General features: G+C 40.2%; 1 pseudogene; it reads right to left on the bottom strand.

Moving 5' to 3' along the window:
- Window positions 1-6893: 6893 nt before the first annotated feature.
- On the bottom strand, window positions 6894-13251 carry LOC102773135 (annotated as a pseudogene).
- Between the last annotated feature and the right edge of the window lie 1220 nt (window positions 13252-14471).

The following is a 14471-nucleotide window of genomic DNA, read 5'->3' as shown; positions in this document are numbered from 1 at the left end:
TTATTTCAACTATAACTCAGCTCATATTTTGTCATACATAAAGTATAGTCAAGTATTTTAACTCTTTGCCCCAATTTCTTCTATTTAAACGGTATATAATAATAGTAGCTTTCGCATAGGTGATTTTTATTTATTTTTTAAAATATATATTTTATTTATTTTTTACAGAGAGTAAGGGAGAAGGATTGAGAGTTAGCAACATCGATCAGCTGCCTCCTGCATTGGCGATGTGCCTGCAAGCAAGGTAATACCCTTGACTGGAATCGAACCTGGGACCTTTCAGTCCGCAGGCCGACACTCTATCTACTGAGCCAAACCAGTCAGGGCCACACAGGTAATTTTTAAATACTCACTTGACATTGGTGGGAATAAATGTGATGTTATTTGTATAGCACTATACAAGGGTTCTGGTACACGGTATGCCAGTGCGGTATAATATTATGAACAATATTATTAATAATAATGAATATGACAATAACGGTGATGATAAAGGCATAACTGATTGAAGAACTCTCACTATACTAAGCACTTATGATGTTGATATTTCTCTCTCTAAAATACAGTGGCATGTCAGTCCCAAGCCAAACCATAGCTCTCTATAAGCAGTCCCTCATTTGTATCACAGTGTTCCCAGAACTTTCACATCCATAATCTTCTTTACTCACTCCCTAGGTAGGCAGCGAGGGCTCAGCAATGTAAGATAGAGCACTGGAGGAATAAAGCTTGAGTCCCTGAGATTTCCAACAAGCCCTTTAACTCTTTTTTAGGCTCAATTTGCTCGCTAGTGAGTCAGGAGAGAACTTCGCTTTTTGGAACCAAAAAGGAGGCTTGTATGCCAAAGTGCTAAAGCACAATGCCCATCTAATCTGCCCTTATTTTGGGAGCTAAGGAAACAAACATTGACAGAAATGACCTGACATGTGCACAATCTCTCAGTTTACAAGAGGGAGAGGCAGGGCAGGAAATTGGGTCAGTGTGCCTTCCTTCACCGAGCACTGCTTCCTGAATTGCTGACATTCCCTGCAGGCCCTTCACCGCAGAGGCCCAGTAAGGAAAGACTTGGGGCACGCAGACCCCTGTGGGCGGGGTTTTGTAAAGCAGACTTGGCCAATAGAGCACTGCATTCCCGGACTGAGAGGTCAGGCCATCACCTCTCTGTGGGAAGCATGGCTTCCTGGATCAGCCTCTGGGCCAAGACAAAGCCCTATGGGGGTATTGCACTCTGCTACATTCCAATTTATGCTAGTGTTGTGAGGTGCAGTGGGGCCTAATGTTCCTTCTGATGCCCTTGAAGCCACTATGAGTTGGATAATTTATTCCTGCTTAGATTCAAGATAACAATCGCTGCTATTCTTGAATGTTTCCTATTGGTACTTTATAACCACATTATCTCATTTAATTCTCACTACAGCTCTCTGAGGATATAGGTGCTATTATTATCTCCATCCTTTTAGGCCTTTACAGGTTAGCCTACTCTGCCAAGGTCATGCACCTACCTTTGTAGGCTGTCTCAGAAGCTAGTGCTCTTAACCACCCCATTGTTTCTCAAGAAATGGCCTGTGTAAACCATATATATGAAAATCACTTGATGTTCATTTCCTCTCCCAAACCTATGGAATCAGATGGGGGTGGGTGGGAATACTGGGGACCCAAGAATCTGCATTTCAAGGAGGTTCACAGTTGATTCCCATGGATATCCAAATTTGAGAACCACAGCCACACTCCTCAGCCTTCTGCACGCATTTCATGAAAAGATAGGCAAGGAAGGGAGCGATTTGACTTTCAATACCGACGGAACACGTCTTAGGCATCATTTTAGAAAACAAAAGCCAAGTCCCTTTTCCTTTACAATTTTCTGAATAACCTACATAGGTTCTCTTTAGTGGGTTTGAGTGGGGCAAGGTTGTTCCTGGTGATTGACAAGCATTTTAACATGAATATTTAATGGGCAGGGCAGCTAGCACACTTGCCTAATGTAATATTTCAAGCTCTACTTTCATGCTGAAGGGATTTGCCCTCCCTTAATGCATGTCTACATCCTGTCCCAGTCCTTCCAACAGCATTTTCCACACAGATAATGCCAGTTCAGGGAGCCACTTGTTCCCAGCTCTCAGTTTAAGATAGCGCTTTCTCTTATCTTGAGATAAGGTGCTTTTGTGCTGACAGCATGCGACTGGGCATTGTCTAGATTTTTATTATTTCTTGTCCAGGCCCTCCATGCCTTCTTGGTTAAAACCCATTGACAGAATCATTTTGGCTGATGTCATTCAGACGAATCATTCACACTTTTACCATTCTATCTCTATTTCTATATTTTTCCTTCCAGCCTCTGATGTTTCCCAACTTACAAAATATTTGGTTTAAGTAACCAAATATTTGGTTCAGTATTGTAATTGGGTTTACTTAAACCAATTGGAGGGATAAAGGACTCAGCCATCAAGATGTACAATCTTGTTTGCTGTGTTTCTGGAAATTCTTGAACAGTGATTTCATACAACTAACATTATACATAATGGTGAAAGATGAAATACTTTCCCCCCAAGATCAGGAACGAGACAAGAATGTCTCCTCTTAATCCTTCTGTAAAGCAAATAAATAAATTTGTTCAGATTGGAAAGAAATAGGTAAGACCGTCTTCACTCACAGATGGCACAATATTGTATGTAGAAAATCCCAGACTCTACAACAAACTACTAGAACTAATAAATTGGTTAAGTCACAAGATATGGGAATCATACCCATTATTATTATACTACTGCTGCTAATAAAACAACTACAGACTTTAAAAACCTTTTCTACTATCTGAGAAATGTTTTTGTCATTACCTAATTAAAATTTTAAAAAAACAACAACAAAAAGAACAATGTATTAGATCACCTCATAGACATAGTGACAGAATGCTGTGGGAGAAGTAGAGGAGCACCACCAGTCAGACAAACTTCAAAATTTGAGGGCATAGTCCTCAAGACTGAGATTATCAACTTCAAGTTGGAGGCTCCCCAAATCACCCTCAAGTTCTACAATTCCTTAGCAGTGGTCTAAACTTCCTAATGCCGCGACCCTTTAATACAGTTCCTCATGTTGTGGTGACCCCCAATTTCATTGTTACATATTGAACATAATTAAAGCATAGTGATTAATCACAAAAACAATATGTAATTTTTTATGTGTTTTCCGATGGTCTTAGGCAACCCCTCGACCCACAGGTTGAGACCACTGCCTTAGAGTGACTCAGCAGCCACAGAATGCGATTATTCTCCCAGTTACAGTTTAATTACAGGAAGAGGATATGGGTAAAAATCAACCAAAAGAAAAGACACATAAGGCAGAGTCTGACGGGGCTTCAAATGTGAAGCTGCCATTGTCTTTTCTCTGTGGAGCCAGGAAGTGCTCCTCCCGCAGAATCAGTGTATGACAATGAACGTGGAGTGTGCACCGCCAGCCAGGGAAACTCACGTGAGCTTTGGTGTCCGGAGTTTTCACTGGGACTTTATTACATAGGCCTGGCTGATTGGCTGTTTACTTGATTGCCCCGTGGGTGAACTCAGTCTCCAATAATATTACATGATCCAAAGCCCTGACCCTAAGTCACATGGTGAGTCTTTGTTGTGCGGCCAGATCCTACCCTATGATTGTTAGATGTGGTCAGCCTTACCCTATAATCTGGTGTGGCCAGCCCCTGCCCTAAACAAAGATACTCTTATGACAAAGTGTGTCCTAGAAGCTGAGGGCAAAGGCCAGGCCTTCTCTTTGAATGAAGCCAAATTCTTTTTTGTGTAAATATATTTTTACTGATTTCAGAAAGGAAGGGAGAAGGAGAGAAACATCAATGATGAGAAAGAATCATCGATTGGCTGCCTCCTGCATGTCCCCCTCCCCACTGGGAACTAAGCCCACAACCCAGGCATGAGCCCTGACCAGACATCGAACTGTAACCTCCTGGTTCATAGGTCTATGCTCAACCACTGAGCTGCGCCAGCCTGGCAATTAAATCCAAATTCTTTACTACACAAGACCTAACCAAGATTTGGAAGCCAGCTAAAGTTTATAGTTAGGATTGAGATAGGTTGAAGTTTTACTGAAGTCTGTGAACAAATCTGGGAAAAGCCACACTGGACTGATTTGTTACTATTTTTTTAAATATATTTTATTGATTTTTTACCGAGAGGAGGGGAGAGGGATAGAGAGTTAGAAACACCAATGAGAGAGAAACATCGATCAGCTACCTCTTACACGTCCCCCGACTGGGGATGTGCCCGCAACCAAGGTACATGCCCTTGACCGGAATCGAACCTGGGACCCTTGAGTCTGCAGGCCAACGCTCTATCCGCTGAGCCAAACCGGCTAGGGCTGTTACTATAATTGTATATGTTTTTTTAAAGAATCATATTCCTGAATACTTAAATATGAATGTTAATGATTTTTACCCTTCGACTTTTGTGTCATCCTGGACACCTCTTTCTTCTCTTCCTGTTAACTCCTTATGAATATTTCATGTTTTCCTGAAATTAGAGGGTTTTTAAAGATTGTGAGAAAAACTGAACTGAAGGTTAAACAAATACATTTTACTTGGAAGAAAGTAAAAGAATGGCCAAAATCAGGTTTGGGGTTTTATCTGTTTTCAGTAATCTATGCTTTAGTCTATAGTGCTGTAGCTAATTAAAAGTTATCTTGAGATTAGTTTTTGTAAATGCTTAATTGTACCTGATTTTTACAAGATAGTCATTTAGCAGAAGAAATATCCAAATAATTCCTCATTTCAGCAGGTGAAATACCCCCCACCTCCTTTTTCTTTTCTTTCTTTCTTTCTTTGTTTTTTTTTTTTTTTTGAAACAATGGTTATGCAAGATTTAGCCATTAAAGGGTTAGGGTAAGATGAAAATCCTCTCAGTAATAGTTGAAATCTGAGAAAATCTTTCAAGGAAATTAAACACTTGATCAAAAAAAGAAAAGGGTTATTGGTGAGAGCTGAGATTAAACAGCAGAGTCGTCTGAGAAGAGGCCTCAATTATAAGAAGCAGGCAGTTAATAATATCCTCTCCGGGATCTGCTTTTCCTCAAGATGTCTCTGTGGGGAAATGCAATAGTTTCATTTTCTTTTCACTAGTATAGGAAAAAGTGCCTTACCTTTGAAAAATGTGAAGAAAACTATAACATTTTGGGGGGAAAAAATCAGAACCAACAAGAAACAATTTAGAAGTATGTTTCCAGTATAAGAGAAAGTACCACTCCTAATCAGAATCCAAGGTATTTTAGAAGTATACTTCTATTAAATTTTATTTTGCACACTGAACTACAGAAATAAACCAAAAGCAAATAATAGCGATTCACACTTCTTCCATGAAGCTAAGCACTTCCATCCGTTTGAGCACTTTAGCTCATAAGAACACACACATTCCCTAAGTGAGCCAGTTATTTGAATCCTTCTTTCTTAGTACCTCATCACATGGACCTGAGGAGAAAGAACCACTTCCCATGCTGTGTTTTTCTATTGAAAAGAAGGAGAACAATTTAGTCAAAATATTACCATCACTATCATCACCTACCGTCATCATTATCAACACAATGACCACATATCAAGTGCCAACTATGTGCAGGCATTATACCATATCCTTTCTATATTTAATTTAACTAATTCTTATAAAAAGCATTAAAGGTGAAGGTATTATTATACTCACTTGATAGAAAAACCTAGCACTCAGAGAATTCACAATCTGTAAACAACAGAGTTAAAACCTAATTCTGTGGGGCTTTAAATGCCCCTACTCTTTAACCAGTGGTCCAATGGTTTAGCATTTCCTATAAGCAATTGTATCTGTACTGCAGGCTGTTAGAACGTTCAGGACTGACACTCACCATGCGTGTGCTCAGGGTTAGCTCAGTGCCTAGAAACACAGCAATGTCTCTGCCATGTCTATAGGCCTAGAGTTAACAAAAGAAGGGTCCCCACAACTCAACAGGGAATGGGTTGGATGAAGTAGATCAACTTAACTTGACTGTGAAGATAATTCTGATTTATCTGGGTCCCAGCAGCAAGCCAACTAATCCCTGAGCTAGGCTGAATGAGCCACTTGGCCCTGGGCCAATTCCCTGTCACACTCTATCCCGGGACCATATGTCCATAATAGTACTTAATTCTTAATGACTATTATGTACTTATAGTACTATTACTATTATGTACTAATAGTACTTAATACCTAATTATAGTACTTAATACTTCATAATATTCAAAGTTCTAATATTATTTCAAGTCCAGTATGCTTTCTATCACCTCATACATTCATTCAGGTAAGTATACAAACAAAACATATTTCATTGATATATTTAGTGTAGAACTCTTTGGTAGCATGAAACAACCCCATTTTTTGCCTAAGAAAACAAATTAATCGATTGTCTCACATAGCTAAATCATGAGAAGGGCAGACCACAGCGGGTCTGAGGGAAGACTGAGCCCAGAGGCTCTGGCACCCCCAGGATAGTCTGTCTCTTCAAGGGAGGTACTGGTGGCTCCAGGCTCGCACCCTCAGAGGGCCACAACCAGAAAGGAGAACATGGGTGTGAATCTCTGGAGCTCCACTTTGAGAAATCTGAAAGGAGTTGGGACGTTCTAACTTGGACCATGTGCCAATCTCTTGGACCAATCACTGGGGCCAGGGAAGCAGTCATGTGAGAAGATGGCCATCCCCATTTAGACCACAAAGCAATCCTCCTTAGTAAAGTTGGCAATCAGCTTCATTGAGAACATTTTCATAATCCACATTTTTTAAACAGTATTCTTACAAATTGTTCTGCCATCCAAATATACTAGTACAATAGCTTGGAAAATAGCGTTTAGAAAACAAAAAGACAAATTAAAGCAACTAGAACAGTACAGGTTTTATATGGCTCTGATTTTACAGTTTTCTTGCTGCTTCATCAAAGTCAGAAATCTGTTCCTTCTGCTGCCTCCATTGCTTGGGATTTAAAGAAATACCTTTCCTTCCTGGTGTCAATGCACCTTCTGGATTCATCCGGTATTCTCTAATATCAGTGAGGACTTTTCCTTTAAAGTCCCGAACGCTGACGTACCTCATTTCCCCAGTCTGAAGCATGTTATCGTTTCTGCTGTTGGCAGGGCCTTGACGTTGTACCAGTCTTTTGCTTCTTTACATGTTTTTCTGAACTAACTTGTTTTCCTCTTTAACTTTTTGTCAACTTCACTGTCAGAAGAGCTTGAAGAAACAAATTTCTTTGATGTAGGTATTGCTTTGCCCCTGCCCCGCCCTGTGCTCGCCCGCTCATTGGCTACTGACCCAAATGAGCTTGCTTCTCAAGAAGAGGAGATACAGACAAAACTCTGAAAGTGTCTCTCTTGAACCATAGGGTACAATCCACTTTTTAAAAATATGAAACTTCTTAGTGCATCTCAATAAAATCACTTGTTTGACAGTAGAGATATGTGAAAGTATATAGCATGCGGTCTGATCAGAGAAAGTACTCGGTACATGTCTGCTAGATTTAAATCCAAATCTTCCTTGAAAGTCAAAAATACACTGTTTGGGTTGGCCTTTTGTGTTGCGGCCCCTCCAAACAGCAACCGTTTCCTGCAAATTTGGGCTTGGTCTCCTGGCCGTCAGGGGAATCATGTGTTACAGATGTTCCTTACAGAATGGGTTTTGTGCCAGGAGAGGCAGCTAGAAGGCAGCTGAGGAGCCGAGTTCTCTGTGAAAATGAACCATGAAACTTAGGCAAATCTTTTTAGTTCTCTGGGCCTCAATTTCTTCATTGGCAAAACTCCTTACCAATATTTCCCTACCAATATCTCCTTACCAATAAAGCTGCAGGAGGAGGATTGAATTAGATAGCACATGGCTAACAAGCTAGCTCATATCAAGCACTGAAATAATGGAATTCCTTCCTTTCTGGGAAAGGATTACATTGCGCCAGACCTCAGGGCAGCAATACCCAAAGAGAGTCTAGAACACCCGCTGAGACATCTGGCGTGAAATGGTTAAAGCAACAAACGACTCAAAAAGAGAAAGGTGGGATGCAGGTCTTCATTGCTCTTTTCTTAGACAAGCCGAGCTAGCTTCTCTCTGCTCCTATCAAGTTGCAAAATTGTTATTTTCAAATATATCGAATTGTGCCTACTGAGAAAAACAAATCATTTTTTAAAATTTGGGTTTGTATGTGTACATGTGATACGATGCCGGTGAAGGTATTCAGCTATTGAGCTTGGGAAGCGTGTGCTTTTAAAAAGCATTCTGGACACATTGCTGACTGTTACATGTTCATTTGTTCATTTGTTCATTCATTTATACTTTACTACTTGTTCAAGTTTTTTAAGGTTTCACCGCTGGTAGTTGAGTTTCTTCCTTTCCCAACCCTGGTATTAACCTCTTTGACCTTTCCTCATTGATGGTTCCAAAATAGTTTACTATTGTCCATTATAGTGTAGCTCGTGTATCTGTGCTTCATGCCTGCTCTGGTTGTGAGAACCCCTTCTGGCCCACAGAAACCCAGATGTGGCACCAATATTCATAGCACATGGCCTTTGGAAAATACCTGGCCTGGAACTCTACGCCAACATGGGAATCGTTTGATGTAACTCAATCTCTTGGAAACAATGTCTAATATAATTGCCTTAACATTATAGTACTGATTAGTTAATTGCGATAGAAATAATGTTTGTTGATAAGTGTAAATGAGTCATGGCTGAATAACATTTCATTGCGTATTAGAACATTTTCTTTATCCATTTATCCATTGATGGGCACTTATGTTGTTTCCACATGTTTGGTTAGTATAAATAATGCTGCAATTAACATATGAATGCAGATATTTATTGAGACATTAATTTCATTTCATTTAGGTATATATCCAGAAGTGGGATTGCTAGATTACATGGTAGTTCTATGTTTAATTTTTTGAGGAGTTTCCATACAGTTTTCTATAGTGGCTGTACCAGTTTACATTCTCATCAATAGTGCATAAGAGTTCCCTTTTCTCCACATTCTCACCAACACTTGTTATTCCTTATTTTCTTTTATTTTTTAATTTTATTTTTCAATTACAGTTTACATTTAATACTACTCTGTGTTAGTTTTAGGTGTTCAGCACAGTGGTAGGACAATTATATACTTTACAAAGTCATCCCCCCAATTTTTCAAGTACCCACCTGGCACCATACATTATTATTACAATATTATTGACTATATTTACTATGCTGTATTTTACTACATCCCCATGACTATTTTATAACTATCAATATGTACTTCTTAATTATGTTTAAGTCTAATTCATTTTGAATTAATTTTCGTGGTGTTAAACAAGGGTCCAATTTTATTTTACCACATGTGATGATCCACTTTTCCCAACACTGTTTATTGAAGAAACTATTCCTTATCCATTAAATATTCTTGGCTCCCTTGTCAAATATCAGTTGACCATATATGCAGGAATTTATTTCTGGGTTCTCTATTCTGTTCTATTGGTCTATGTATCTATTTTTATACCAGCACAATACTGTTTTAATCACTGGTAGGACATACAAAGCAATATAATCCTTAAAGGGTCATTTTGTAAGCTTCCCCGCCACAGGAGAACAAAGACTAGGAAGACTTGTCCAAGGTTCCCGCCACAGGAGAAGGAATACCAGGAAAACTTGTCAGACAGGAAACGCCCAACACCAGGAATCAAACCCTATAAGGAACTAAAACTGCCCAGAAGCACCTGATCCCACATTCACATTCTAAACCCACCAACCAAACCCCTAAAACCCACGGACAAACGTTTCTTGTCAGTGTCTGCATATATATGGACGAGACTCCAGCTTCTAGGTGCTGCCATCATCGACCCAATCAAAACCCCTTGGCTAGGTGCTGTGTAGCTCTTCCCTTTGGATGCTGCCCCCCATACCCTTTTTCTTAAATAATTCAATTTTCTGTAATCACTTAAGATGGCTATTTAGCCTGCCCTCATACCACCGACTTTAACCTTTCAATCACTGTAGCTTTGTAGTATACAGGGTGGGGGTAAAAGTTGTTCATATGGGACATAATGCAATTCTTAAAAGTAATAGAAGAATAAACTGTGTTTTGCATATTCACAACTGTAAACCTACTTTTGCCCCTCCCTGTAGTTTGCAATCAGGAAGTGTGATACCCTGTCTTTCTCAATATGACCTTGGCTGTTCACAGTCTTTTGTGGTTCCATACACATTTTAGGATTGTTTTCTCTATTTATGTGAAAAATACCACTGGAATTTTGATAGGGATTGTTTTAAACCTATAGATAGCTTTGGATAGTATGGACATGTTAACAACATAAGTTGTTTTGATCCATGAACATAAGATATATTTCCACTTGTTTGTGTCTTCTGCAATTTTTTTCACCAAAGTTTTTCATCAATTTCTTTCCATAATTTTCATTCTATAGGTCTTTCACTTCCTTGGTTAAATTTATTCCTAAGTATTTTATTGTTTTTAATGCTATTGTAAATGAGGTAGATTTTCTTTCTTTTTCAGATGTTTCATTGTTTAATCCTGGCCCAGTTCTGAAAGCCATACCCTATTGTGCCAGACTCCAGGCCACATAATCATGCCTGCTCCCAATCACATCCTCCTTCTTCCTAGCAGAGCCATGGGAATCGCCTGTAGCACTTTTTGCTTTTCAAAGAAAACTGACTTTTAAAACTCTAAACATCACACTGTTGCTTTTATTTTTATTTTTTTCTTACTTTCTTTCCTTCCACAGCAGAATTTTAAGGATTTATCAAAAAGGTAGACAAAAGAAATGGTGAATTTTTAAAAGCTCAAATATCCGTGTCCTACAACGGTTTCATGAAAAATACTTTCACTGTTAAGCCCTAAATGGGGAAAATAAAAATCAATGTACTAAGTTTCCTCATAAACTCTTTTTTAAAGGATTAGCTTTTACTAGTATTCAAAGACTCTTTCCTTACTATTTATTTAATATTAAAAGATCTTTCTTTTGTGAAATGGTGATGACAGCAACTGGTAATTTTTTCTTAATGTCCTGTTTTGCCAACTATATGTTTGCCTTGCCCCCATCCCCAACGTCTCACCTCTCCCCATAATTTAACTGTTCTGGAAACTGCTACACTAACATATGCCTTTTTTCTTATTGTTAATAAATTTGTTTATTTTCTCCCTAGATTTTCCTTGTTACTATTTATAAAACCTGATCAAATAGAATAAAATCTCTAAATGTCTTTGTAATTGCAACTGTAGCTCGAACAGGCAGGATATTTACAAGTAGGGAGATGTTGACAATACAACTACTCTTTAAAATGTGTTCTCTGATGCCCAGCCAGTGTGGCTCAGTGGTTGAGCATCAGCCTATGAACCAGGAGGTCATGCTTCGATTCCCTATCAGGGCACATGCCCAGGTTGTGGGTTCAATCCCCAGTGCGGGGCATGCAGGAGGCAGCCGTTCAATGAATGATTCTCTCTCATCATTGATGTTCTTATCTCTCTCTCCCTCTCCCTTCCTCTCTGAAATCAATAAAAATATATGTAAAAAAAATTTTCTCTGAAAAGAGTGAAAATGCTGCCTGTTGAGGTATCTCACATCAAACATGATTCTGAATTACACTCAGTCAGCATTATAAAAGCCAAACTGATGCCATCAATGTGTTAGCTCTCTTATAGGAAGTGACTTTCCAATAGCAGAAGCATGCAGTGAACATCATTGAAACAGAATTATTCTTACACCTTATACAAAGACCTTCAAGAAGAAAGAAAATTTTTAAAATCTAGTTTAATTAGTAAGCTACTTGAAAGAAGAAACTTAGGTGCAGGGCATTCATTCCTATAGTGTAATTTTAGAAACAAAAGAGCTTCCATCCCCCAGTTTATCTCCCGGCCAACCTATAACAAAACACAGCTCAGGGAAACTTCGAACTGCAGGACTCACAGCTCAGCTTGCCTCTGTAGAGGTGACTTTCTTCTGACATTACCCAGGGAGCCCAGGTTTCCTGCGCTGGACTTGCATGCAGTCACTCTCCCTGCTCTCCTCCTGCAGCACCTTCTCCCAGTTGACGGCAACCTCCACCATCAGACTTGTAAAGAATACTTATAGTACAACTAGAGGCCTGGTGCACGAAAATCATGCACTGGGGTGGGGGGGGGCGGTCCCTCAGCCCGGCTTGTGCCCTCTTGCAGTCCTGGAGTCCATGGGAAGCAGGCCTAAGCCATCAGTCAGACATCCTTAGCACTGCTGCAGAGGTGGGAGAGTCTCCTGCCACCGCTGCTGCGCTCACCAGCTATGAGCCCGGCTTCTGGCTAAGTGGTGCTCACCATCAGGGGGCAGCTCCTGCATCGAGGGTCTGCCCCCTGGTGGTCAGTGTGCATCATAGCAATTGGTCATTCTGCCATTTGGTTGATTTGCATATTAGCCTTTTATTATAAAGGATGAGAAGAAACTCAGTGTTGAAAAATAGATACAAACATGGTAACTGCTCCAAGATTGAATAGTTTGACCCTTGATTCATGTTCCACCTAACACTCCATCCTTTCCCCCAGAGTCAAGCTTTTTCAATCATTTCCAGTCCCCATTCCTAGTGAACTTGGGCTTCCTCTGCCAGGCCCAGCGGAGTCCACCAGAAAAAGCAACCCTGTCATTCATGTCTCAGCTCCCTTCCCCCCAATCCTACCCAACCCCTGAGTATAGGCCATTTCAACCTGGCTCCCTACAACCAGTGGTATGCTGGAGCTGCTCAGGCTGTCTCGAGAGAGCTGATTGTACAATTTTCAGGAATTTCGCATACTAGGTATTAAAATAGTTATTATTAAATATTAAAGCATATAAACTTATAATTAAGAAAATTCTATAAAAACAATGGTAGTAAGTAATAAAAACTCATCACTACTTAATTATTTTACTCCATTTTACTATTTTCTATGTGCTGAAGATTCTTTATGTCTATTATGTCTGTATGGTTGGAACACTATATCATTGTGTGTTACTGGGCATCTCTTCCCAAGACTGAGTTCAGGACATCACAATGGTAGCTTGAAGTCTGTCCTGGGAGTGCTTATACCATTGCTACAAATCAAGGTTACTCCCATTGCACCCTCTAAAGCGGTTTTGAAGCACTTACTAGCACACCCCTGTGCAACATGATGGGAAAACCCAGCTATTCCCTCCCCAGTGCCTGAAGAAAGCCAGAGCCTTACATCTTGGTCCCAGGACAAATTCAGAGCGATCCGTTTCAGCTGGGCTCGCAGCACTGCTCTGCAATCTTACCATGTTCCTCTGGTCAGGTTTCCCCTCCATGCCCCAGACCCTTTCTTTTTCTGACCTTGTCCGTTTCCCTCCAACATCTAATCCTCTCCCTCCTCCCTCCTTATGCTCAGAGGACAACTTAGGCTCCTACTTCACAGAGAAAACAGAAGCCAGCCAGGAGCGGTCCCTCACCTTCCTGGCTCCAAATCCAAATTGAACCCGTTACAACGAAATAAGGTGTCCCTCCTTCTAAGGCTTACCTTTCCCCCTGAGCCCTGGTCCCAGCCTCCTCTGCCTCTCTGGAGCTTCCCTCTCCATTATACCCCACCTTCTGACCTTGTATTTTCCCCTCTATTATCACCACTCCATGCAGTATTTTAACTTCTGCGGTTCTCTCCTAAGCAAACGAACTTTCCCAGTCTCATGTCCTCCTAGATCTCCTGCCCTTTCTCTTCCCTTCCCTTCAGAGCCAGACTTGAAAACATTTGTCCAAATTCCTCTGGTCTGCTTCTTTTCCTTCCTCTCTCTCCTCAACCTGTTGCAAACTCGGTTTCCCCCCAGTCTACTGAAATGCTGTTGCTAAGACCACCAATCGCCTCCAAGTTACAAGTCAAATGGAAAGGTCTCACTTTACATTTACTTGATTTCTCTACAACATTTGAACTGGTTTGACCCTTTACAATATCTTGACCGCACCCTTTCGAAATGCCTTCTTCCCTTGGCCTCTAGGATAACACCCCCACTGCCTTTCCTCATACTTCTATGGCCACTATTTCTCAACCTTTGCAGTTTCTTTTCTTCTTTTTGGGAGGGCAAGGGGAAAAACTCTAGAAAGCCAAATTTCCTTGATAAAGATGGCACTGATTTTTCTATATTACTCTCCTCTTACTGTGGTTAGCAGCAGCAGCAAACCAATCCCAGCCCTTCCACACACAAGCGTGATAGGAGGAGGGGAAAAAAATCTAAACTGTGTCTGTATTATGAGTAAGTAGTGGAAGGAAGCAAGGAAGGTAACTAACCTTTATTGGCATTTAAAAATAAATGTCATTTTATTATGTTAGACATATTTATGTATTTTATTCTATTTAATATCCATAATTATACTGTAAGGTAAATATGATCAACTTCATCTTACAGATGATGAAATTGTCCAAACAGCCAATAACCACCAAGCAAGTGAGTAGCAGAGATGGAATTTAAACCTACTTCTTCTGACTCCTAGGACAGTGCTCTTTCCAGACTTA

This window comes from Myotis davidii, unplaced genomic scaffold (assembly GCF_000327345.1).
Source record: "Myotis davidii unplaced genomic scaffold, ASM32734v1 scaffold674, whole genome shotgun sequence".
Classification (NCBI taxonomy): Eukaryota; Metazoa; Chordata; class Mammalia; order Chiroptera; family Vespertilionidae; genus Myotis; species Myotis davidii.
The sequence above is the reverse complement of the archived record's forward strand: the minus strand, read 5'-3'. Positions and strand labels throughout refer to the sequence as shown.